The 27,103-nt window shown below is 43.5% G+C and overlaps 1 protein-coding gene and 1 long non-coding RNA gene across 5 annotated transcripts in view; both read right to left on the reverse strand.

Moving 5' to 3' along the window:
* The window catches only part of RBMS3 (RNA binding motif single stranded interacting protein 3), a gene marked incomplete at its 3' end in the record, with an annotated part of 742,271 nt that overhangs the window by 693,716 nt on the left and 21,452 nt on the right, over window positions 1-27,103 (reverse strand). The gene's annotated exons all lie outside the window — the stretch shown is intronic.
* LOC310660496 lies at window positions 6-18,007 on the reverse strand. Its single transcript, XR_014503437.1, has 3 exons — window positions 17,762-18,007; window positions 8,474-8,511; window positions 6-392 (listed from the first exon to the last, which is right to left on the reverse strand). It is a non-coding gene; the product is annotated as an uncharacterized lncRNA (long non-coding RNA).

A 27,103-nucleotide genomic window follows, 5' to 3' on the forward strand; every position in this document is an offset into this window, starting at 1 on the left:
AGGTCTGAACGTAGGCCTGTATTTTATTCTTGATCTCTATAAATTTATACACACACACACACACTACTATATACAGTCGGTTTAGAACAAAGATCAAAATGTTAATATTACTTTGGGTTATTTAGCTTGACGCAGTTGTCTCAGATGAAAGAGGAACACTGGCTTTGTAATGCGATTTTTCATTTGACAAGATTGTAAAAAATTTAACATAGCGTTAGATGAAACAAATTGTACGCTACAAGAGAATAAAAAGTTTCAGAGGATATTGTCCACTTTTGGTTTCCTGATTTTAACACTTGAAACAGGTTGGCAATATATCCCGGCACGCCTGGTCACAGGTTTTGAAATTTTTCTGGGAGATATTTCCAGTTAGGGATCCTTCAACAATATTCCTGAAAGAGAAGAAAAGAGAATGGAAATGTTAGTAAAATGAACATATCCATCTCTCTGCTAATCAGAATGAATTTACAGCAGAAGAACTGGCTAAATGTGAACCCAAGAAAGGATCTTGGTGGGGTAAAAGCATGTAAAGCCAGAAATCTGGAGAGGTATGCAATTTCAGTGGGTTGTACCCAACGAAGTCGTGGTGTGAGTGTCTCCTCCCACCTCATGCTCCCTGCAGCCCTAAATCTGTTTCTCAGGACTAGGGCTCCTTCAGATCCTCGGTCCAGTATACCTGAAGGAGCGTCTCCACCCCCATCGTTCTACCCGGACACTGAGGTCCAGTGCCGAGGGCCTTCTGGCGGTTCCCTCACTGCGAGAGGGCAAGTTACAGGGAACCAGGCAGAGGGCCTTCTCGGTAGTGGCGCCCTCCCTGTGGAATGCCCTCCCACCAGATGTCAAAGAGAACAACTACCAGAGTTTTAGAAGACATCTGAAGGCAGCCCTATTTAGGGAAGCTTTTAATGTTTGATGTATTACAGTATTTTAATAGTTTTTTTGGAAGCTGCCCAGAGTGGCTGGGGAGGCCTAGCCAGATGGGCGGGGTATAAATAATAAATTATTATTATTATTATTATTATTATTATTATTATTATTATTATTATTATTATTATTATTATTATAGATCTGGACTGGGGAGCATATGAGGGAGGAGAGGGGAAGGGAAGGGAAGTGCGAGTGGAAGTTGTTCCACTCAAGCAATGGCTTTGTTGGAAATAACACAATTTTCTTTTGGGAGGGGAGAGAGGGGATCTAAGGATAAATTGAGGAATGCCACTGTTTGCTAGCAGAAAACAGTTACCTTACCAACACACATTCTTCCACAGCAGCTACAAAGCAATGAGCAAGCTGAGATGTACCAAATCGAATTATTTGGGAGCTTTAACAGAACTGCAAAAGGCAACTTGCAATCAGAAAGACTCATAAACTGATTTAAAAGCCAGTTTCATATTGGGGGAGAAATACTTCAACAGGAAGTTTCCACAAGTTTATGTCCAAAGTACATTTGTCTGACTCCAGAGGAAGACCAAAGGGCAGGGTTAGAATTTCAGAATGATTCTGCCAACATGGGTAATTTGGGACAGTAAGTGAGGAATGAAATTCTACGAAAGGAAAATACATAAGATGGTCAGAGGGAACAGACGACAGGGATGCTACACTTTTAATAGTTGTGTAGAACTGCACAACTATTAGGGGGCAGGAGCCCTGTCCTCTTTTGCACCTGGCACCCTAGAGACATAGAGTATATTACAGATTACACCTGTGATGGGGGAACTGTCGATCAACTACAAATTATCTGAAAGACCACCTGCCCTTTTATAGACCTGTATATCATCTTATATCATCTGGGGAAGTTTGATTCATGGTACCACACCCGAAAACAGGCATCTTCTGCTACTGACTCTGTACTGTACCATACCCTTCCTTCTACCATATGTGAAACATCATCCATCATCTGCTTCAGGCATCTTCTAAATACATATATTTTTGCTCATAAGATTGGACCCTGTTACCAAATTCCTATTTTTAATTTTTATAATACTGTTTAACTGGCTTTTTATGTTGCATTTTTAAAAAATAATATTGTTCATTGTTCCATGTTTTATTTTTGTACACTGCTTGGAGATTTTAAAATATTAAGTGGCTTAGAAATGCTTTTAGATAATAAAAGTAGTATTATTTCACTTGGGGAAGAATAAACACCCAAGTGACAAATGAATGGTAAAGAACCAAGCAGAGCTGTTGGTCAAAAGGATGCAATGAGGCGCCGTGAATTGCAAACAGGAGTCCAATATTGGAAACATTGCAAGGATGGCAAATGCCCTCTGCCACAAATTTAGCAGAAGCATCATCTCTAACAGGCAGATTGAGGAGCTAGACTGCTCCACTTGGCAGTGATTTGGTCTCCATTGGAGAAGTGTCTTCTCTGAAGCTAGATCTGAAGAGGTTTTGAAAAGCTTGCGCAAGGATTAAGAGGAATCATTAAAGGCAGGTATGACCTCCCTGATCAATTCTAACCTCGTTAAGGTGATTCAAACACCATCAGCTGATCACCCCTTGCGATTACCCCATCCTTTTCTCTGCTCCCCTAATATAATCTATGCCAGGCACAGGCAAACTCCGGCCCTCCAGATGTTTGGGACAATTCCCATCATCCCTAGCTAACAGGACCAGTGGTCAGGGATGATGGAAATTGTAGTCCCAAACATCTGGAGGGCTGGAGTTTGCCTATGCCTGATCTATGCAAAGGCTGTGTTAACGTCAATAGTAATCTCAGTACCTCCCCCACATTTATTTATTTATTTATTTATTTATTTATTTATTTATTTATTTATTGAGTGGGAAATGAAAGGATGGATGTAAACAGTAGCAGTTTCTTGTTCAGCTAAAGAAAATTTCAAGGAGACCCTATTAAATAATAATAATAGCAGGCACTGATCCTGGTCTAATTGTGCACCAGTCTCTCAAATAGCAACTAGTGAACACAAGAAGGTGGAAAGGAGTTGCGCTTTTGGTCCAATTTGCAGAAAGGCAAAATCTGGGTTGCTAGATGATGGTGATGATGGTTGGATTTGGATCATTCCATGCACCCAAAGGGGCTCTGGACTCAGATTTCATGAATGCCTTTGCTCCAACCACCATTCTGAGACGGGTTGACCAGAAACTTGGAGAAATGTCAAAAGCAGCATGTAGAATGTCGCAGGGGCTGTGCGATTCAAGGTGGGTGGGGAATGGCAAAAGTCCCACTGGGTTTGCACAAGCTTTAGGCATGCCTAAAGCAACTATTTTGGCCCCAGTCATTAATTACAAATGGGCTTGGGGGCGTTTCAGATGAAATAAGGACAATATGGAAGTAGGAGCAGTGGGGATCTGTGGCCTGGGGTCCAAAGAGCTTCTTAGTAGTGTGGTCACTTAAGTACTGCCCCCATAGGAGGAATTTTTTAAAAGGGGGAAGGTGCTGATTTGCATATAATGTGCATATCCTGATTAATCTGCATAGCTGCAGTTTGAAAAAAATTATTTAAACCTAAATGACAGTACAATGCACCTCACCATAAGTGGTGGGAAAGGTTGTGACTGGGTGACCCATGTTCCACGGGGCTGGCCCAAGATATTTTGCTGCCTGAGGCAAAGAACAAACTGATGCTCCCTCTTCATCCCACAAGCAAGGACTGACAGTTTTAGTTCAACACTGGATAGTTTGGGAGTGGGTAGGACATATGGCAAGTACAGCGCTGTCCTCCAACAGACAGAGATGCCCAGGGAATGCTTAGAAAGAAGAGCCAGGGAGCTACCATTGCTGCTGTCCAATATTTGCTGCCTGAGGTGGTTGCCCCACTTTGCCTAATGGCAGGGCTTGCTCCATCTACTGTCCAGGTGTTGTTGATGGGGAACTCCCAACACCCTTGTGCCGCCCCTTCTATTGGTTCTTCATCTTCAAGCTGGGCATAGTCCAGACAGTCCCTCAAACATAGGGCCTTCCTCAGGCAGCCCTTCAAACAGAAGACTGCAAAATTAGGAACTATAACTATAGGAAAGCTGGTTCCCCAGGGCTCTCAGTGTCAGTAGTTTCACAGTGCTTGAGCTCACAGAGAACCAAAACTTTCTAAAGGGAAAGAACAGAGAAGGGGAGAGACCTAGGACCTACCACACCAAAGGACCCCAGAGGCTGCCGATTTAAAACACAGTGGTCAGATCTCTAGCAATGAACACACAGCTTCTGAGTACACAGAGCCACCAGGTGGATATTTCAGGGCTAGTTCTCAAATACAGGCATGGCTGAAAGAGACCTACTACGCTATCTTAAATGCTATACAGTTGTGGGAAAAGGACAGCAACTCCCAAGCACAGTTCAAAACTAATTAGTGGAAGTTGTTTTAGTGTTTCAGGCTCATAGCTTTAAAGAAAAATCCAGCTGAATGTATTGTATGAATGAGAAAGCGCCACTGTGGGGAACTGAGTCGTTAACTTTGGAAGCCCCTTTGGAGATGATGCTCTACTGACATTGTGAGAGGATTGCTATCTTTTCCTTTCAAAGGGAAACTTGCAAAGGAACTCCCAGGTGAAGCTTTCCCCGGCACAAATCCCATGCTAAGCAAGTCTGCACTCGCTGCATTTCTGACTGAGCCTTTGTCAGGGAAAAAGCCAGCATTAAATGTTAAATGTGCAGGCCACATTTGCTTTAAATAAGCTACTGTTCTGTGGACGTCACCTGCCACCCATATAACTTTCCAGATGACCAATATCCTAGTCTGTGGACCTCATATATGGCATGGGCGGGGAGAGACTCTGTCTTGAATAAGGCCAAGTAGGTGTGTGGAACCTTTGGCCCGCCAAAGGCTGCTGAACTGCAACTCCCATCAGCCTCAGCAAGCATGGCAAATGGCAAGGGATGTTGGGAGTTGCAGTTCAGCAACATCTGGAAGGCAAAAGGTTCCCCATACCTAAGGTTCACAAGAAGATGGATAGGTGAGATACTAATGGTTGCACCCATGTTTCGATTCTTGGTTGGTCGAAACCTGTGTGCACACACACACACGCATGGATGTGCCTGTCCTTTACAACCAGGTTGGTTGGTTCTTCACAGAATAATACAATTAAATTCCTGGCTGAAATTAGCACTAGAACATCAAGTTCAATGTAAAGGCAGCAAGTGTGCCTCTGTGATAAATCTCTTTAGAAAGGGGCACAAAAGCTGTTGAACAGATGCAGTAATCACAATAATTAGAAGAATTGTGTTGCACAGGAACTGGAGGGAAAACATGAATTGAAGTCCAAGTTATCCTACTGAGCAGAGACAGGAAGGCAGGAAATCTCCCGAAGGAAGAATTCATGGGGGAGTTTTCTTCCTAAATAATACAGCATCCATTCCATAGGAGTTAAGTAGGAAGAAAACAATGGCATTTGCTCATACCTGTACGCTTTTATATACCAAGGTGCTTTATTAAAGGTTTCATATTTAGGTAGGTCTATTATGCAGTCATGTAAGATGCCTGCTGATAAAGGTTTTGTCTGGCTTTTAAAAATAGCATGTGTTTGAATGATTTAAACAGTAATTTTAGTAACTAGCAATGCAGACTTAGACATGTCTACTCAGAAGTGCCATTGTGGTCAATAGGCCTTATGATCAAGTAAGCGGGTATAGGCTTGCGGTCTGAAATCTGTATTTTCAACAATATAAATAGCTTGAAGACAAAGATTCATTTTATGGTCTAGACCAGGGGGAGTCAACCTTTTTATACCTACCTCCCACTAATGCAACTTTCTTGATGGTAAAATTTCCTTATCGCCCACCAGTGCTGCAGTAACATATGCCACAGAACCCCCTACCACCCACCCGGAATCCTGAAACGCCCACTAGTGGGCGGTAGGGCCCAGGTTGACTACCCCTGGTCTAGACAGCGGAGATACAGACCAGGCATTTTCTGATTCAGAGGTGGGGAATCTATTGACTTCCAGGTGAAGCCAGATTACAACCACCTGACCACCCTTGACTGTTCTTCCTGGGACTGATGGAAGATGGACCCCTATTGTATCTACAGAGCCACATGTTTCCTAACACTGACCTAATTTCTTCCAGCACGTTCATCTGCTTTGTCCAAAAGGGCTGTTAACTCATCAGGAAAATGGCATGATAATTTTTTCAGACGTGGGGCTAACTTGGTGGTATCTGCATATTAATACTAACAGAGGAACACCCTTCATCAGCATTTCTCAGTGGGGGAGAAGTAGCGAAGGGACAGCCTCGACTCCCACACTCCACTAGATCTGACACAGCTGGACACAAGAGGATGAAACTTGGCTGCCAAAGCAGCCTAAAGATGTTAGTTTGGTCCCTGAATGCAAAGGAGGCGAGGGGCAGGATGGAGGAAGGAGAAGTCAGGACAAACTGCAACAGCAGCAGCAGCAGCAAATGATGGAGTTTTCAGGGGAACTCCACAGAGGCAGCAAGAAAAGCAAGATCAGGCTAGATGCATGTGGTTGTTAGTCTAGCAACTGCACAGGCCTGGAGACACCTGAGTGCAAGGATAGAGGTATGTAAAACTTGGTATAGGAAGTAAGCCTCGCAGGAATAATTAAGCCTCACGAGAACCTGCATGATGAGACGAGATTCAGATCTCCTCCAACAAAGGAGAAAGTGTCTCGTCAAGTCTCCTCTGCAAAGTTGGATTCTGAAGGGATCTTATCACTCTGTTGTGTCCTTCAGGGAGTATGACGCTTGCATGTCCATAAAACTGACCTCACGGACCTACAATTGCCAGTACTGTTAACAAACTACAGTTCCCAGGATTCTCCAGGACTGTTAAAGTAGTATGAGAATGCTTTTAAAGTATAGTGTAGATGTGACCTAAATAAAGAGTTCTACTAAACCATTACATTTAAAGGGAAGCTCTGCAGGAGATAAAAGATTGCTAAAATTCAAGAGCCATTTAAAATAATAATAATAATAATAATAATAATAATAATAATAATAATACGGTTGTTATTTTTGCTCATTACAGTTTTATAAAGCTTTAAAGGCAGCAGTGAGACCAATCTTTGGTCCATGAGGCCATTTTCCCCAAATCATACCCAGATGTGTAATGAAATAATATGTACTGTCAGGTATGTGGCAGGTGAAGACACATCTGCAAAAGGAGGAGGAGGAACCACCTTAAATCGTGTTCCTGGGTGTCCCTAGAAAAAGCAGGGCTCACATTTGGCATCTGGGACTGGTTCCAACACAGGATTTCCTGTCTGGAGTTCTTGGGTGCAGCTGATTCGTGGTGAAAAGCAGTGCTGACTGCAGCTTCTGCAGGGATCAGCAAAGGGATCTTCCTTTGCAGCCTGCCATGAATTCAAGCCAGCCTGCAAAGAAACTTTTTGCAGATTCCGCACACATATCCCCAAGGGTATGGATGGAGTGGAATGGGCCCACACTGGCTGGCTCCATCCTAGCCTTGTGCCCCCAGGGGCAAAGGAAGCTAAGGGACAAAGAGCCCTCAGGCCAGTTGCTGTTTTTGTTGCAATTGTTGTATTGTGAGCTGGCAATCCCAAACGGCCGGGGGGGGTGTTGTTCCTAAGAAATACTGGACAGTGGTCTGATTTTCACACACTGATTTGGCCTAAACCAGGGGCCAGCAAGGTTTATCTTGCCTGGGCCGGATCGGTCCCACGGAGATCTCTCCCTGGGTTGGATCGTGCCTGCCTGCTATTTTTGGTGTCTGCACATGCACAGACACAATTTTCAACGTCTGCATCTGTGCAGATGTGATTTTCAGTGTCTGCGCATGCATAGACGCAATTTTCGGCACCGCAGAAGCAAGTCCCAGCACCGTGATGCACCGGTTTAGCACAGCGCACGAGCTGGAAACTCGGTTCTAGGGAGGCTCGTGGGCCGGTCAAACACCCTCCACGGGCCGCTTCTGGCCCATAGGCCTTAGGTTGCTGACCCCCGGCCTAAACAATCAATTCTTGAGAGCTTTGGGTTTTTCAGTTGTGCTACAAGCAGATTTGAATGGGGGGAGTAAATGAAACTGGTGTGATTCTGGTGCTGCTCTCCTGATTCCCTGTAATACATGTTCAGCTATACTAAGTAGATTGCGGAACAAAACAAAGAAATCCTAAGCCTTCAAATGAGGACTTTTGAGTCTGTAAAGAGCTTTCTGGATTTCCGATAGCTCAGCAAACACAACGCCCCGCGATGAGAGCGGGGTGTGTATATTTCTCCAAATATATTTTTTTCTAGCAGCACTGCAATGCATTGACCTACTAATTCATATTCAGATTGCTAGTCCTAGAAGCACACACCCAAAACACAAAAGCTGCATGATTATGCTTGATGAAGAAGTGCCAATTGAAAACTGAAATGGCTTATGGAAATGCAAGCAAAATTTCCCAGGTTTAACCCATTTCTCATTCATGTCCAATAGCCGAAGCAGATGATTTTAATGTGTTTACAGTCAACTCATTAGTTGGGAGGTACAGTATATGGAGGGGCAAAAGGGAACTCTGGCACAGAAACATTTATTGAACGGTGGTCATTTCTTACCATAGTCAATGAACTCCTGAGGATTTCAGTGTGAATCTCTGAAAAAAGAGAAAAAAAGTTTTAAAACCTTCTTTAGCTAATTAAGAGTTTAACTAAAAAAAAAAAACTATTGGCAACATAATTCTATATGTTGAGTTAAATAAATGAATACTTATCTGATTGTTTCCTGGGATCCTTTTGTGCTTGTAATTCTTGAGTTAAGAGGAATTTTGTTTAAAAATGTGTAATTATGAAGATTTGGAAAAGGAACTTGAGAGCAAATTACAGCTTGGCTTTAAGAAGTGAAATCGTTCAGGGTTCAACAGAAAATGCTGGTGCTTCAAGTCATACAGGAAAAGTACAAGGTAAAACAAAAAAGGATAATGTGCATTATGTGGCCTGTAATAATATTTTGTCTCAGGTTTATAGTGCAATGCAGCAACTCTGGTTGACAGAAGGGAGAGAGCATCTTCAATCACTGGTTAATGAAATAATGAACATGCCTTGGTCAAGTATTTTCTGACAGGGGTTTTATAAAGCTTAACTGCAGATCTTTCAAATGCTCCTAAAGTACAAAGGTTGCAGAATATAGCCCTTTAAGAGGTGCATGTTACAAAGCAACACCCATTCCCATCAATCCCTGTTGTCAAGGCCACAGCAGCCAAGGCAAAACTTCATTGCCTCTCCTCAGCAAGAACAGAGGAAGAGCAGGAAACTCTTTACTTTTCACACACACACACACACACACAGTACCTCAAACTATGTACAATACTGAATAACTGGTGCAAATTGGTCCAATTTGCATTGCTCTTGCTAACCAGATGGAGGGAGGGACTGGAAGGGACATAAAGTTGCACCCACTGGCCGCAGGAATCTCTTGAATCTGAGATTTCTCCAGTCTCTGCCCATGCATTCCAGTTCTTATGGTTACAAAGGGACCCAGGTTAAGGAAGAAGAAGGAGAAGAGTTTGGATTTGATATCCCGCCTTTCACTCCCTTTAAGGAGTCTCAAAGCAGCTAACATTCTCCTTTCCCTTCCTTCCCCACAACAAACACTCTGTGAGGTCAGTGGGGCTGAGAGACTTCAAAGAAGTGTGACTAGCCCAAGGTCACCCAGCAGCTGCATGTGGAGGAGCAGAGACGCGAACCCGGTTCCCCAGATTACGAGACTACCACTCTTAACCACTACACCACACTGGCTTCAGGTATCTCAAACTAAGGAAATGTCATGGACTTGTTGGACGCAGAAGAATGGTAGGAGGAACCAGCTGGGGAACCACTAAGGAAAGAAGGCTCAGGGCCCAGAGAGTGGTGGTCAATGAGTGGTCAGAGGGAGAAGAGTCGGGAGCTAAAAAGGTAATAGGGCTTAGTGAGCTGGGAGAATATGTGGCAGAAAGAAGACCAGAATTATAGGCAGAAGCTGAAGCAGAGAGAGGAGGGAGGCCAAGAGGCATAGATGAGTCAGGCTGGTGTAGGGCTGGGCGGTATATAAATATATCGTCTAACACCGGTTTGAAGTTCACATCGTGTTAATTGTTTCATAATATTTCAGCTGGCAATATATCGCAAATCACAATGTGTGTAAGGGCTAGGCCAGGCATAGGCAAACTCCGGCCCTCCAGATGTTTGGGACTACAATTCCCATCATCCCTGACCACTGGTCCTATGCCTGGGCTAGGCGATATCTGGTTTTCAACATTGTGATAACTCACCAACTAAACATTGTGATAACTCACCAGCTAAACACTGCAATGTTATCAGCAACTAAACCTCACCATACCACCAGCTAAACCATATCACCATTGTCCTGATCGTCTCTACGTCGTTCCTTCCTTAATTCACATATCGTGATATATTGATATATCATGATGTTTAGCTGGTGATATGATATTGAAAACCAGTTATCACCCAGCCCTAGGCTGGTGAAGAGTCATGGGTGTCTTGCCTTCCTCCTGCGACAAGCTCCCCTTCCCCTCTGCCTCCCAGAACCAGAAGAGGCATCAAAAGGGTGGAGGAGAGGTTGGCTTCGTGTAGGCTCAGTCTCCAATTGCTTGGGGGAAAACCCTGGAGAGGAGGGGATGGTGTAGGGAGGCGGGGATTTTCAGTCTCAGCAACCGAGCCATTGGGGCAAAACCTAGGGATGAGCTTCTGTGCTCATTAGGCCTGACACTCCTCCAAGTCTGTGCAGATCGTGTTCTTGCTAATGAAGAGTTAACTCCAACTTGCAGTGTGATTTACTGCTGGCTCCTTCCTGTCAGGAATCCAACAGCAAGGCAAAGGATCCAGCACAACACTCAGGCAAAGGAAGCTACTGACCTGGTATCCACAGCTCCATTAAAAGTGGGGGAGCCTCTTCTAAGACAGTGCCTGCGATCTGCATTTTTTAATAAGTACATGTATTTAAAGTAAGTATTATGTAAAGTAAGTATTCTGGAACTTAATTTGTTCCAGAAGTCTGTTCTTAACCTGAAACTGTTCTTAACCTGAGGTACCACTTTAGCTAATGGGACCTCCCGCCGCCACCCCACAATTTCTGTTCTCATCCTGAAGCAAAGTTCTTAACCCAAGGTACTATTTCTGGGTTAGCAGAGTTTGTAACCTGAAGCGTCTGTAACCCGAGGTACCACTGTATTTAAAATAATGTGCTGCCAACTTAACCAGGGGCACCTTTTTAGTGGATCAATTTTTTTTTAGTTAATTAATCTAACCAGCTAATCAACTAAATGTTGCAACCCTGCTCAGCAGATACCATGACAATAGATGAAGAGGAAGCCTATCAAGCAGGAATACCATTAAGAGTAGACCAGGGGCTCCCCACATTTCAGAGCTCTGTAATTGTTCCTCTGTAGCACGTACATGCCTGGCAAGCTCACTGGTTCTATGCACTGAATAGCTGTAGTTATAAACAAGGAAATCAGCTTGCGTGGCGGCACATGCCAAGAAAGGCACAAGTCCCTTAGCTTAAAAAGAACAATGCCGACTTAGCCCCTTTTAATTAAGAGAAAACCCAAAAATCCACTGCTTTTTTCTGCCATTTAATTTCAAAACCCATCATTATTGTCACCAGTATTTCTAAGGACAAAGCTATAGCCTGTTCTGAAAACCTCTTTCTCTGCCTTGCAAAAAATAAATTCCCCCAACCTATAACTGAAATGGAACATGCTACGCAGGAATTTCACACTTCCTGTAGGAAATGCATAATGTTTGAAGCCATCCTCAGTGGATTACTGGGAAGGGCACTCCGGCTTCAGCTTACAAAGCACTGCTAGAGCATGTAGAGTTATTGATTTATCTTTCAGAATTCTGCTATGCAGTGTAGTTCTTTCTGATTTAGCTTTCATAGCACTGCGGGGATCATTTAATATTTTTTTTCTCCCCAAAAGACCTCTGATGTACTTTATTAATCAGAACATGTACCTTGCATCAAGTCAGATTTTAAGAAACAATAACCTGGTTCGGATCTAAAATACCGATTTCTGGACACTGCCCTTTGCTTGCATTTATTGACTCCTCCCTGTTCATCTTCTCTCTCTATCTTGCTTTAATCAAGTAGGATTGCAGCTTCAGCTAAAATTTCCTTCTGAAGAAGAAATGCGCTGATGGTCAAGGTCGATGGAAAATTGACATTTATGACCAGCCGTGTATTTCCTCCCAATGCCTATGCATCTACAATTCGGGAGACTTTCTACAGGTGGGACTATAATTCTGGTTCCTCCAACTCTCATCCAGCTTCTTTCATCTTTTTGGTGTTGTCCTACAATTCAATGTAGTTCTGTTGTTGTTGTTAAGTCTTATGAAAAGGTGGCGTCAGGTTAAGTGGCAGGGTAGAGGGCAGAGAAAGGGCTGGTTTAAACCAAGGACAGCCAACATGGCCCCCTCCAGATATTGTGGATTACAAATCCCATCATCCTTCAACCTTGCCCATCTTGACTAAGGGCTGATGGGATTTGTAGTCCTTCTAGAGAGAACTGTGTTGGCTACCCCTGGTTTATCTCTTTCTTCCCCAGCAGCCATTTTGTGCCTCAAATTTCCCTACCCCAGTTCCTTTTCTCCCCCAAATGTGAAAGATACATGGATCTCCATCCGTCTGGAAAAAGAGCAGCTAGGGGAATGGATTGAGTAGACAAATGGCTGGGAAAGAAAGAGAAGGTGTGTAGAGCATAAGGTTTGTATCCAAGAGGCAATGGCCAGATTCAATTCCTGGCATCTCCAGGTAAGGCTGCGAGAGATCACTGTCAGAAACTCTGGAGAACTTTCACCTGTCAACATAGATGACACTGAGCTAGATTGACCAATATACCAACACAACCTTGACCTACTTGTATTCTTGCTGTTCTAACATGACCAGAACAGAATGGCTTGAATCCAGGGGGAGAATGTCAACTTCCTGATACTTAAGAGCTAACCTGTACCTTCTTGAATCTACCTGCACATTTTTCTCTTGGCAGAATGTCACATCATACGCCCATTCTCGCCCCCACCTTCCCTTCTAATGCAGTATTCATAGTGGCCTCTGTCCCTCCTTGCACCTTCCTGCGGATTTTCACACTATCAGATCTCCCAGCTTTTAGTAACAACACGTGCGGAATTGTTGTAGCACTCCATTATGCACTCATTAAATTTAATGCATTCTTCTGAACGACTTTCCTAAAGGAATTGCATCTGACCCTCTCTCTTGGCCTTTTCTAGGGCATCTGTTTCGTGCTGTTCCCAATATCACCACATCTTCCTATCCCACAATTTCAAGAACCATCCCATCTGTTAAACCTGTCACTTCTGAAAAGGAGCCTTTAGTCTCTGCCTTAACAATGTGCACCACAAAGTACTTCTTTGCCTGTGATTATCCATCGCTTTCTTCTCCTATTTAACACTTGCTTCTGCATGGCCCAAACTAGCCTAAATACCGTATTTTTCCATCTATAAGATGCCCCCATGTATAAGAAGCCCCCTATTTTGGGGGACTCAGATTTAAGAAAATGGGGAGAGGTGGCCTCATGTATAAGATGCCCTCTAATATTTGACATCATTTTTTAGGAAAAGAACTTAGTCTTATACATGGAAAAATACAGTATATGGGGAGGGACTCTACCCTACAACCACACGTTAAGGAACTCGCTGGTAACAACAACAAGAACAACAACAACAACAACTAATTATTACTTGTACTCTGCCCATCTGACTGGGTTGCCCCAGCCACTCTGGGTGGCTTCCAGCAGAATATGAAAGAACACATGATGCATCTGACATAACTCCCATATCTACAGATTGTTAAGCATGCTGCACAAGCAGCATACATACCTTTTTAAGGCAACTGATGACAGCTTAGAACATATGTGACTCTCCAGATGGCACTAGATTCCAATTCCCATCCGCCCTAGGTCAGCATGATCAATGGTTAGAGGTGATGGGAGTTGTAATGCAGCAATATCTGGAGGGCCACAGGTTCCCCATCCATGTCTTAAAACATGGCTTCCCAAACGGGTCTCCAGCTGTTTTTGGACTATAATTCCCATCACGCTGACCACTGGTCCTGCAAGCTAGAGATGATGGGAGCTGTAGACAAAACCTGGCTTAGAACTTCATCACTTCAAAACTCTTTCCATGTAATTGCCCTCTGAGGCAGATATAAATGTTATAAAGTACTTCACAAGTTATGTTTCCTACATCTTTTAAGACTATGACAAAATGAACATCAATGTTTGTATTTGCTATGCAGAGAGACACATTATAGTGACCTTAATTTTCAGCTGCCGCCAAGTCCTGCTTCCATTTCAGAGCAAATCATTGTATTTTACACTTGTGAGCAAATTACCAATAACAGGTGGTTGTTGTTTTTTAAAAAAAGAATTGTACAGAAAGGCTGGAAGTCATTGAGAATTAATTATTATTACTGTTACTACTCAGTTGTGCTTTTGTGCGTCTGCTTCACACTTCGTTTACTTTCAGCTTTCTTTATTATCAACTAGTGCAGGTTTTAAATGGTGAGATATGTTCTTATTCTGCGTGGCGACCAAAGTCATATATTTAATAAACCAAAACTTTAACCTCGATCTTGAGTTTTGCTGCAGTTATAGCTATTTGTTATCAGGAAGCTTCAAAAGGCCTGCAGTGCCGTAAAACATTGCTAAGCTGTGTGTTTTCTTTTGTTTTTTTAATATCTATATATTTTAAAGGAGCCATGATAAATAAGGCCATGCCATGCATTAAAAGAAGAAGAAGAAGCCTTCTTATCCTCAGGGATTCCTTCATTTTTCTAGTTATTTCTTTGTGTGTGTGTGTGTGCGCACACACAGTGGTACCTCTGGTTGTGAACGGGATCCGTTCCGGAGGTCCGTTTGCAACGTGAAAAGCCCGCAACCTGAAGCTCCGTATCTGCGCAGGTGCAATTTGGTGCTTCTGCGCATGTGTGAGAGGCAAAACCTGGAAGTAACCCTTTCCGGTACTTCCTGGGTCGCCGCGGGATGCAACCTGGAAAAAAGCAACATGAAGCAAACGTACCATGAGGTATGACTGTGTGTGTGTGTTTGTGTGTGTATTCTTCATATTTTAAACTTTCAGTTTATGAAAATGCATATAACAATCCCATTATACCTCCCCATATTTTTATCCCACCGTTCAGCCATATATCGTCACCAAAGAATGGTTCACATCTATAAAAAGAGAGAGGGCAGAGCAGACATACAAGGGGACCCAGTGGGTAACACTGGAACAAAGTGGTGAGTTGTAAATGGGCATCTATAGCCACCTGGAACCAGGTAAGTATTCTCATACAGTACTTGTACAAAGGTGCTGCAGCTGACTTGGCAGACCTTGCTCCTCTGACGGGCAGCAGAAGAGATCAGATAATACCTCCTCTTCTCACTTCTACAGTCTACAGCAACCCCTTTGGTCATCTGCCATGCAGCGCCACTGTACATTGCAGAAGATGTTAAGATGTGCCTGGAGTGATGGCCAGGCCTGCAGTGCCTCTCACCTTTGCCATACGTAGCCTGGAAGGATGTCAATGCATTCGCACTACCTTGGAGATGTGCACATTCCGGGAGAAGATCATAGGAGGCAGACATAGGTAAAAGGTGAAGGACCCCTGGACGGTTAAGTCCAGTCAAAGGCGACTATGGGGTTGCAGCGCTCATCTTGCTTTCAGGCCGAGGGAGTCGGCGTTTGTCCACAGACAGCTTTCCAGGTCATGTGGCCAGCAGGACTTAACCACTTCTGGCACAACGGAATACCGTGGCGGAAACCAGAGCAGTGCATGGAAACGCTGTTTGCCTTCCTGCCACAGCGGTACCTATTTATCTACTTGCACTGTCGTGCTTTCAAACTGCCTTTAAACTACCTTTAAAGCACTATAATACCACTTTGAACAGTCATGGCTCACCCCTGCCCTGCCCAAAATGGGAGGTGTAGTGTGTTAGGGGTGTTGAGAGTTGTTAAGAGGCGCCTATTCCCCTCACAGAACTACAATTCCCAAGGTTCCCTGTTAAACCACCCTGGGACTTCTGCTGGTAGTTCTGTACTCCTTTCATTGGTGCTGCTCTGCACCCTCACTGAATGTTTCTGCCTAGCTGTAATGCAACGTTGAACTATGATAATGCTTCTTGTTTGTCTGGAATGGAGAATACAAAGAGGTGCATGAGTGTGTGTAGAAACTACCCCACTGTACAAAGGTTAATTCGTATTTGTTGCTCTGCTCTTGCCTATGGCTTGCATGCAGCTCCCAAGAAAGTTGCTCGGAAGGGGCTCCAAGGGTGAAAATGGTTCCCCATCCCCGATGTAAAGCTTAAAAAAGAGCAAAATTGGGCAGGTGGAGATCTGCCTTTCTGGCACATGGGTGGAAAGAAAAGGAAAACACATGCTAGGCCACCCAAGCCACAACAGTTGCCCTCCTTAGAGCCAGTGTGGTGTAGTGGTTAAGAGTGGTGGACTCGTAATCTGGTGAACCGGGTTCGCTTCCCTGCTCCTCCACATGCAGCTGCTGGGTGACCTTGGGCCAGTCACACTTCTCTGAAGTCTCTCAGCCCCACTCACCTCACAGAGTGTTTGTTGTGGGGGAGGAAGGGAAAGGAGATTGTCAGCCGCTTTGAAACTCCTTCGGATAGTGATAAAGCGGGATATCAAATCCAAACTCTTCTTCTCCTTATAGTGGCTTTTCCTGGCATTGCAGGACTGTGTGGGTGTAATGATGCTCTTGGGTTAATGCACAGTGCCAGGCCTTAACTCTGCAGAGGTACAACCATTGTGTCCAATCCTAAAATAGTTAATGTGGCAGCAGTGTCTGGTTTTGTATTTTTTTTTAAAAAAAAAAACCTATTAACTATATTTTGATGATTATATGACATCTCCTGTTTTCAAAGTCTATTTTATTGCTATTTTTCATGAATATCTCATGCCCTTTTATGCAAACCATGTAGATTTTTAAAAGTTAAAGCCAGCAAAGGAATACATATATGAACATTTACCCCTAAAATTGCAGCCTGTGTTCACTCACGCCGAGTAGAACCAGTGCTTTTCTTCTAGGAAAACAAAACAAAAGGTTCCAGTACTGCGTTCCCTTGAATACCCCCAGAAAAAAAAAGTACTGAGTAGAACTGACTTGTAGAAAGGAGCTTTCATGATTTGAAAACAGAGACAGTGTGCGTACTTTTGTAACCCAAGAAAATCTTTAATTTTTTTTTTAAAAGTACATTTTAATTAAAAGCACAAGAAGGCATTCAGATTTGATAAGATTTCTCTGGTGAAAACCACAATGCAAGGAATTATTAAGGGAAACGGACATTTGTCTTGGATTCCCCCGGTTCTAAAAAGCACAAGTTATTTCAGGTCAGCATAGATGTATGCTTTTAATCAGAGAACTTTGGCTCCTTTTCCTGGCACTGAGCAAGGAAACACACTATAATAATCCCAAAAGCATAGGCAGTGGAATGGATCAATGCATTGGTTAGGATAATAACTTAAGAGCACTTGTGCCTTATATGAGGCCGCAAGCTTCTTCCTGCTGTCCGTGCTTCCAATTAGAATTTAGGCCCTCATTCCGGCTGGATACAGCAGCAAGGCTTGCAGACACCTAGGGCTAAATAAGCCAACCAGCAGAGGCCAAGAGGGTTGTCAAAGTAGGGTACATTTAATATATTGAGTTGACAGAGAGCAACCTCATTATTGCTGAAACGTGCTCTCTTCCTGCTAACCTCTTTGATCCTCTGTCTCCCGTGCCTTTTCAAACCCCCTCCCCACAGCTCAATAAGGATTATTCTCCCTTGCACACTCATAAGGGTTTTTAAAGCCTGGCTAGTTGCATTTTAAGAGCTCTACCTTAGTCATAATAATCCCCCAGTGCTGAACGAGATGATGAAAGGCGGATGAGTTGTTTATTCATAAAGCACCACAGCTCCCACCCACTGGGCTTTCGACCGGGTTTCTGGCGGGAGCAAGAAACCTGGTTGGCTTAATGAGAAATAACTGCATAGCCCTCACTATGCAAATATCTACATTCTGACTGGCTGAAATAAAGAGGCGGGACCATGCAAGGGGCAGGAAGTGAGGTTCTCCATTGCAAACCATTTCCTCATTTAACTTGGAATGGCCAAGTCTGCCCCTTTTGGATTCTCTTAATTTCTCTGTTTCCCAATCTTTAATTCAGTCCATATTTCCAAATCAGCTTGCAATCCCCCACCCTGCACCAAATCCTTGTAAAAATCATCAGCATTTTCCTGCACATCTCTTCTCATATACACAGGATGTCATTTTAGCCTAATATACACATTTCCGCCAGCAAGCTCCCCTAATGTAATGCCCGTTGTTGTATTTTAATTATTAATGGCATTTTCATCAATGCATCCATTCATTTCAAAATGCACATTTCCCCCAAAGTTAGGTATATAGTGGTACCTCGGGTTAAGTACTTAATTCGTTCTGGAGGTCCGTTCTTAAGCTGAAACTGTTCTTAACCTGAAGCACCACTTTAGCTAATGCAGCCTCCTGCTGCCGCTGCTCAATTTCTGTCCTCATCCTGAGGTAAAGTTCTTAACCTGAGGTAATATTTCTGGGTTAGCGGAGTTTGTAACCTAAAGAGTATGTAACCTGAAGCGTATGTAACCCGAGGTACCACTGTATATCTTTGGCTAGACAACTGCACTGCAAAATTTGGAGAAGTGCACATTTTGAAGGCTAGTCATGATTTGGCTTATGCACTGTTTGGGGAAGAGTGAATGAAGTAGGTTCACATAAAAATGCAAATGAAACCGAATTCCTGTCCCCGCCCCTACATTTGACATCTCATAATGAGGTTCAATACCCTCCCACTTTCTCTTTTGCATTCCCTCAAACACAAACACACATGTTTTTCCCAGACACTCTCTCTGAAGAGCAACGGTTTAGATATTCGTATTCAGAACGCTGGCAAAACAACAACAAGCGGGGAACTCATCCATCAAACTGAATTATGCACTCACCTGATCCGGCAAGTGAGATCTGCATGCAAAAACAGGTTTGCGTGCCTGCAGCTGATCCATATTGCATCCAGGGCAATGAAATGTTGCCAGAATCATTTGGTTCAATTTCTCTGGGAATGTGTGAGTGAGTGACAGAGAGAGAGAAAAATGACTTGCACGTGACTAGGGCTGGATTGTGGCCCCTAGTTCCCTTTGAACATTTCAAAAATAATATTAATGCAAAGTCATACTCTAACTTTTGTTTGTTCTGCTTTTGGTTTAGAAATATAACCTGAAGTCATAAATTATATATCATTAATTTAAATTGTATAATTATCAGCACCTTTCTGGCTACTAAAAGGTAGTCAATGTAAGGAGGCTATAAATTGCTAGGCCTTGCTTAGAGAAGTCTCACTGAAATGAATGAGCATGAATATGTTAGGGTCATTAATTTCAGAACGTCTAATTCTATATGTACAACTTAAGTTAACAGCATACTAAATCTGGGCTTTGTCAAACCACAAAAATAAGGGATGCACATTTATATCTCACTGATTACAGGGGGTTTTTTGGTCCAGTTTATACTTTCAGCGCAGCTTAGATAACTATAGTCCATTTTCCCAATTAATTGCCAAGTTGGCTTGCATTTAGATAGAAAGGTATTTAATGCATACAATGCCATAAAAAGCTCAAACCTTAACAATAATCTAAAACACCGTGCTACAGTGCAATAATAAAGCCAGTAGTTAAACCAAGCAAGAAACTGAGCAGCCAGTAAACAGAAAAGGCATGGAGAAAAACTGTAAAACAGACACATTACTGGTGCATGGTTCAGCTATTTTTTTCCAAAGCGTGTTCAGCAATTGGGACAGAACAACTGTGAAGGCACTTTCTCCCAGAACCGCTCACCTCATCTCCAATAACAAAACAGTACCTTTAATGAAGTTCCCAGCAAACAGGCAGATGTTATAACCACACTACATATATAACTAAGGGATGCAGGTGGCGCTGTAGTGTAAACCACTGAGCCTCTTGGGCTTGCCGATCAGAAGGTTGGCGGTTCAAATCCCCACGAGGGGGTGAGCTCCCGTTGCTCGGTCCCTGCTCCTGCCAACCTAACAGTTCAAAAGCACATCAAAGTGCAAGTAGATAAATAGGTACCGCTCTGGCGGGAAGGTAAACGTTGTTTCCGTGCGCTGCTCTGGTTTTGCCAGAAGTGGCTTTGTCATGTGGGCCGCATGACCCGGAAGAACTGTCTGCGGACAAACGTCAGCTCCCTCAGCCAGTAAAGCGAGATGAGCACCGCAACCCCAGAGTTGTTCACGACTGGACCTAATGGTCAGGGGTCCCTTTACCTTTACATATATAACTATGTAGCACCAGTGGGCATCAGCCCAGCACTTCTTACAGTGCAAAGCCAGGAATTTTGGGAATCTGGCACTGGGGTTCTTGCTATATTGAGGGCCTTGGCAATGGCTCAATAATGCCAACCTTCTGAGAGAACTTAGAAGCATATAACTAATCACCCCTAACGTTGAATGGCCATTTTTGCACTTGACTGAGTTGTGAACTATAACACCACCAGCAACCATAGTCAGTTTAAACGATGCCACTTCTCTATGTGAACATCCCCCCTCAAGCATGTACAGTGGTACCTCGGGTTACATACACTTCAGGTTACATACGCTTCAGGTTACACACTCCACTAACCCAGAAATAGTGCTTCAAGTTAAGAACTTTGCTTCAGGATGAGAACAGAAATCGTGCTCCGGCGGCGTGGCAGCAGCAGGAGGCCCCACTAGCTATAGTGGTGCTTCAGCTTAAGAACAGTTTCAGGTTAAGTACGGACCTCCGGAACAAAGTAAGTACTTAACCTGAGGTACCACTGTATAACCTTATTGCCACTGAATCTCAACAGCCCTTCTGCCAATCAAACGCTGACAAAAGGCTTTGACCGAAAGTAGTAAAACACCTGTTTGAAGATAATCTTCGGGAAAGATTAGATAATCTTCAGGGGGAAAATTGCACCAGTTAGTCTGCTATTCATTCAAACTCAACTGGCTTTACAGCAAAAGCAGTGATTCAGCGATACATCCCACCCCCCCTTCATGAAAGGTTCTTACTCCTGGCAAAGTCCTAGATGCACATGGTCAATTGCACATCAGATTTAGGTAGCTTGTGCATGATTTTCTCTGCTGGATACATAAATCGCTTTCCAGGAGATAAAAATCAGGAAGGGATTAGCCAGGGATGAATAAGTGATATGAACACACACACATACACACCTTCTGAATTCCTATGAGAAGCTCGATATATACACCCCTTTTCACATTACAAAACATTTTATGGAACTTGCTACTACGTGTGTGTGTGTGTGTGTGTGTGTGTGTGTGTGTGTGTGTACAATTAAAAATCAGGAAGGTTTGCTCCTGAGAAGGGAAGCTGACATGACCTATTGATCATGAGAACTGCTCTCTAGTCAAGTATCCACTTCTGTGGCAATGGATGTGCTTCTGAGAGAAGGGCGAACAATTCCCTCTAAGAGCATTGCTTGTGTTCGAGACAAAACAATACCTGTAACGTATCACAGAGGACCATTAATGTAACAAAGTACCTGGTAACATTTCACCAGAGGATAACGGGAGATTCCTGAGAGGAGCCGCCATGGAACGAAGGCAACTTTTCAAATCTATTTATCAACCACTCAATGTTCTGGTCTTTTAAACTCAAGGAAAAAACAAATGGAATACAGGAAACAATGACAGGCAATCAATAGACAAAGACAAATAAATAGAGCTGAAGGCAGACGTCTGATGCTGGTGCTGTGTGACGCATAAAAGCAGCCCGGAACGATTTGAAACCGAATCAAGAACTAAGACCATTTGGCTCAAGACAGTTTGCTTCCAGACAACCCTATTACGTGTGCAGAGGCCAACTGGACTTGCAGCTGATGGTAACTTCAGCTAAGAGGGGCAGGGACAGATCAGGCAGAGGTAAATGGCCTGGTGGCTCAGGGGAAAGGCTGCAGGGGCTATCACTGTTTCCTCAACCTCACAACCCAGCAAGAAGCTGTTTCACTTTGCCTAATGGTAGGGCTGGCCCTGTTGCAAACTAAGCCTATGCCTATGAGGTTTATGCAAGTCATTTCTTTCTTCCTTGCTGCTCATTACGCCTAGAGAGCCAGTGTGGTGTAGTGGTTAAGAGTGGTAGACTCGTAATCTGGGGAACCGGGTTCGCGTCTCCGCTCCTCCACATGCAGCTGCTGGGTGACCTTGGGCCAGTCACACTTCTCTGAAGTCTCTCAGCCTCACTCACCTCACAGAGTGTTTGTTGTGGGGGAGGAAGGGAAAGGAGAATGTTAGCCACTTTGAGACTCCTGAAGGGGAGTGAAAGGCGGAATATCAAATCCAAACTCCTCCTCTTCTTCTTCTTCTTCTTCTTCTTCTTCTTCTTTTCTAGAAGTGTCGCCCAGGAAATGTGTTGCCACCTGTCTTGTTTCCTGCAAATCCTTCCTCAAAGCCCATCTTTTCCATGAAGCCTTTATCCCAGCTCCTTAGTCCCCGTTAGGACTGGGAAGATCGGTATATTTCCAGTCCATGATATAGCTTCACATGCACTTATTCATAAGTCTGTTCCATCCATGGGCTGTGAATCCTGGAAGATCTGCTGCCTGCTTTTCAGGTTTTTTTCCACTTCGCCTGGGAGGATTGACTCCAGCTACAAAAAGGCTGGGGAAGAGGGTTGCTGTTGCTATTTTGCAACTTTATTTTAGATCTTCTTGCAATTTATGTGGAAATGGTTCAGTTTGGTTGTGCATTTTTTAAACGTTGTAGTTATTGTTTATGACTACTTTTGTTATGCATTTTTTTTCATGTTCTAAGCTGCACTGAGCATGGTTTGAACTGTGGAAAGGCAGCACACACTCACCACCTCTTCCTTCTCCTGCTGAACTAAATGAACTGCAGAAATGCTGCCCTGTACTCCCAACAAATTAGGAGCCCCTTTTAGAAGTTTAGGAGGGTGTTCTAAATACTCAGGGAACACATATATCTTAGCACCTGACTTGATCGGTGTGTATATGTTAAGGGGAATTGAGCTAAGCTGAGTAGTTAATAAGCATAACAACGAGCCAGACCTCACAGAGAATGTGCACACAATTCATCAACGAAGAGAGAACTGTGCACATTTCACAGGCGACATGCATTATCTTCAGCAGGCCTTGGAGAATGTTCACATTTAGTTGGAATTTTGTACTGGTCATTATGCATAATCCCCTGTAATGGTTCTAGGGGTTGCTCATGTGTAAGTTGCCGTTACTCCTGGCTAGGTTGCCTGGTTGAACCCTTTCTGTCTGGACAGCCTCAAGTTCCGTGGCTGCCTCAGTCACTGGCAGAATCCGTCAGTGGGCGTTTCTTGAACCTCTTCCAGCATAGAAGCTGTTTGACGCCCAGTCTCCTCCTACTTTGCCTGCGCGGAAGTCTTCTGTGCAAAGTGGGTGTGGGCAGCGGAGTATTCGTGCCCACTCCGCTGGTCTCCGGCGAAGAGTCCTGGAGCCACCTTTCCGATTCCCCCATCTGCCCCCCTTCTCCACTGGTGTTACGCTGAGGTAGATAGGCTACCTCTCTCCCTATTGGGCCCCTCTCCACCATCCCTCTGGAGCCTCCTCTCCGCCTCCAGCTCCGATGGCAGTTCCCTGACATCCCCCTTAGGTCTTGGGGAATATGCACGTCTTGGCTGTGTTTTGTAAATTCTACATAATCTCCAAAACGCCTTGGGGGGGTGTACATTTTGTGCATTCTCTAGGCAATATGCACATTCTCCAGTCAGTATGTGTTGTCTCCAAGAAACATGCCTTTTTTTCTTATATGTGGTTGAGAAGTGTGTGATCGGGACCCCCTGGGCTGCTTCTGACCCACAGGCTAATCTTACAAGGCCTGCAACATACCCTGCACAAGGGCGGGTATAAGATATAAAACATACAATTTGGGCAGTCTCATAGCGAGATGTTGAAATTGCAGCAAAGTCGTAGACATCAACACCAAAACATTCAAACACAGGAAAGAGAGTTATTTCACACAGAATATTTTTCTGTTTTGTTTTAATTTACATTGTGTTTGTTCTATTGTAGTCCAAATTTTTGCTCGTTCTAATCTTTACGGCTTTCCCATTTTATACTTAATGTAACATCAGTCAATGTCAGTTGTTGGGCAGTATAAAAAAGACTGCTAATAAATAAATAAAGCAACCAATCCTAATCCGGTAATGCAGCTGTCATCACTGCTAACGGAATTTATCAAACGCAGATTCAAGGACTTTTAAATGATGAAGACAGAAGCCAACATATTTTAGACCAGTCCTGAGGCTGCTCTGCTATTAAAGGGGAAGAATTGAGTCCAACAGAGACCAAATTTAAGCTAGGGGAGGCTGGCACTGTGCCATTACATTGCTATTAATACCACTCAAATGCACTGAAAATGTACTGAATGGTACCTGATGATCTAGTGTGAGCAGATATTAGTGCTAGGTTAGGAATGATACTCAGGCCCACTAAAGATATTGGAACTGTATGCTCTGTGCAGCAGCGCTAAGACAATTACTCTAAAACAGAGAGGGAAAACTTGAAAGAAATTTGGTATTTGTGTTTTCTCTTTTTTCTTTTCTTGCTGTATCAATTAAAAAGGAAAAAAGAAAGTCATACCAAGCAGCAAATAACACAAAATATTAAACTCTAGGGAAAGTAAGAGAGCTGTATTAAATCACAGCACAATACAGGATTAAAAGTATCAGATTTTAAAAGTCGCTGAGGATAAAAAAGTCTAGCACCAAAAAGACATTGAAACAGACAACAGGCAATCCTCTCTGGGCAGGATATGCCATAAACAAGGGGCCACTGCTGATAAGGCCCTGGTTTTTTTTTTTGCAGGTACAAGGTATGCAATATAAAACCTTACGGAGCACTCCAGTAAGGCTTCCACTGATGATCTCAGGGCACCCACAAGGACATGCAACAAGAGGCAATCCTTCAGATACCATGGTCCCAAGCCATGACTCTGATGCTGATCTATCTAATCTTCTAATCTAATCTAACCCATCTAATCTTAGAGCAATCTTTTAGATTGTTTTTAGCTCTACATGTAATGGTATACTTAACGTATTTTACTGTGTTTTATGTGCTGTGTTTTCTTCTTATCTTCTCTACTGGTCATTGACTGAAATAAAAATATATACATTTCCACATCAGGTTTTTTTAAAATGCCCATGAAAAATGTTAAGCATTTTGTTTCCAATTCCTAATTCACATGGGTTAATATGCAATTTTGCCTAATATACACATTAATGCAATGCCATTTCTCCAATACAGGGCATTTTGTATGGTTCTTTTCACTAATATATGCATTTTATTGACACTTCTGTACACATTATTGGCTAGAGAGCTACTTGCAAAATTTGGGGAAGTGGGAATTTCAAAGGCTGTTTCAGTTCTATTGATTCGGAAAAGTGCAAATAAGGTGGGTTTGCTTTTAATTAAGAACTGAATTAAAAATCCCCCTTCCTTACTCAAGAGTAGACGTGTACAGGATTGTGCTATAAATTTCTCACCAAAGTCATAGCTCTCCCCCTCCTTCCTTCCCAAATATAAAATCCGATGCAATGATATTTCTTGCCCTTCCTCGCTTTGTTATTAAATCTTTCTTGAATTACTGTTCTGTATTTTTGCCTTGGGCCTTGAAACTGATGCATAGTGGTGTTTTGGCAGGGAAAGAATAATCTGCAATATTTCTAACAATATAACTTCTAATTAAAAAATGGCTACATCTGCTAATTAATATGTTTCCAACAGAGAATCATATGTGCATATGCTCCGGCACTTAGAAATACCTGTCATTAAGACTGCAAGAGTTTCGATTCTATTTAATCCTCAGACAGAATCTAAACCTCCACAAGGACAGACAGCAAGGCGGGGGGGGGGGGGCGACGACTGGGCAATTATCTACAATAGCTCTCGATCCGATAACTGGGAGAACCCAGCATGGGGTGTAGGATATATGATATATTGCTGCATCGGCAACTAAGCACGACAAGGACTGATTTTTAAAAAATTAAAAATTATGTGAGGGCATTTGTTCTTATTAAGCATTTCCTGGACCAGAATGATCGGCTAAAAATGGAATATACCGTATTTTTTGCTCTATAGGACGCACCCGACCATAGGACGCACCTTGTTTTAGAGGGGGAGAACAAGATAGCCACCTGAAGCCTTTGGAGCACAGTGGGACCTTGCGCTGTGCTCCAAAGGCTTCGGGTTCCTTTCGCTGAAGCCAGGAGAGTCTTGCTCTCCAGGCTTCAGCGAAAGCAACGCATAGCCTCTGGAGTGCTCCCTCTGCGCTTCGGAGGCTTTGCATTGCTATCGCTGAAGCCAAGGAGCCTGCATTCGCTCCATAGGACGCACACACATTTCCCCTTAATTTTTGGAGGGGAAAAAGTGCGTCCTATAGAGCGAAAAATACGGTAACCATTCCTAAAGATTATGACATGAGTTAAGTATTGTGAATTTAGGAAAACTGTTCTGGTTGTCTCACCTCAGAAAGGGGATCGTAGAACTGGAAAATGTTCAGGAAAAGGACAACCAAAATGAGGTTGGAGCAACTCCCCAAGAACATAAAGTTGTTTGGGACTACAACTCGCTGGGGCTGCTGGGAGTTGTAGTCCCAAACATGTGTAGGGATACAAGGTTGCTGATGGCCTGTTTTCATGCTATCTCCAGAATCAGAGACAATATGCCTCTGAAGGCCCATTGGTAGGGAACAGCAGTGTCCTCATTTCCAACTTATGGGAGTTTCCTGGGTGCATCTGGTTGGTAAAGGTAAAGGTAAAGGTAAAGGACCCCTGGACAGTTAAGTCCAGTCAAAGGTGACTATGGGGTTGCAGCGCTCATCTTGCTTTCAGGCCGAGGGAGCCGGCGTTTGTCCACAGACAGCTTTCCGGGTCATGTGGCCAATACGTCTAAACCGCTTCTGGCGCAACAGGACCCTATGACGGAAACTAGAGCGCATAGAAGCACCGTTTACCTTCCCGCCGCAGCGGTACCTATTTGTCTACTTGCACTTTGATGTGCTTTCGAACTGCTAGGTTGGCAGGAGCTGGGACAGAGCAACGGGAGCTCACCCCGTCATGGGGATTTGAACCGCTGACCTTCTGATCGGCAAGCCCAAGAGGTTCAGTG

Source organism: Podarcis tiliguerta (assembly GCF_965153285.1).
Source record: "Podarcis tiliguerta genome assembly, chromosome: 12".
Taxonomy (NCBI): Eukaryota; Metazoa; Chordata; class Lepidosauria; order Squamata; family Lacertidae; genus Podarcis; species Podarcis tiliguerta.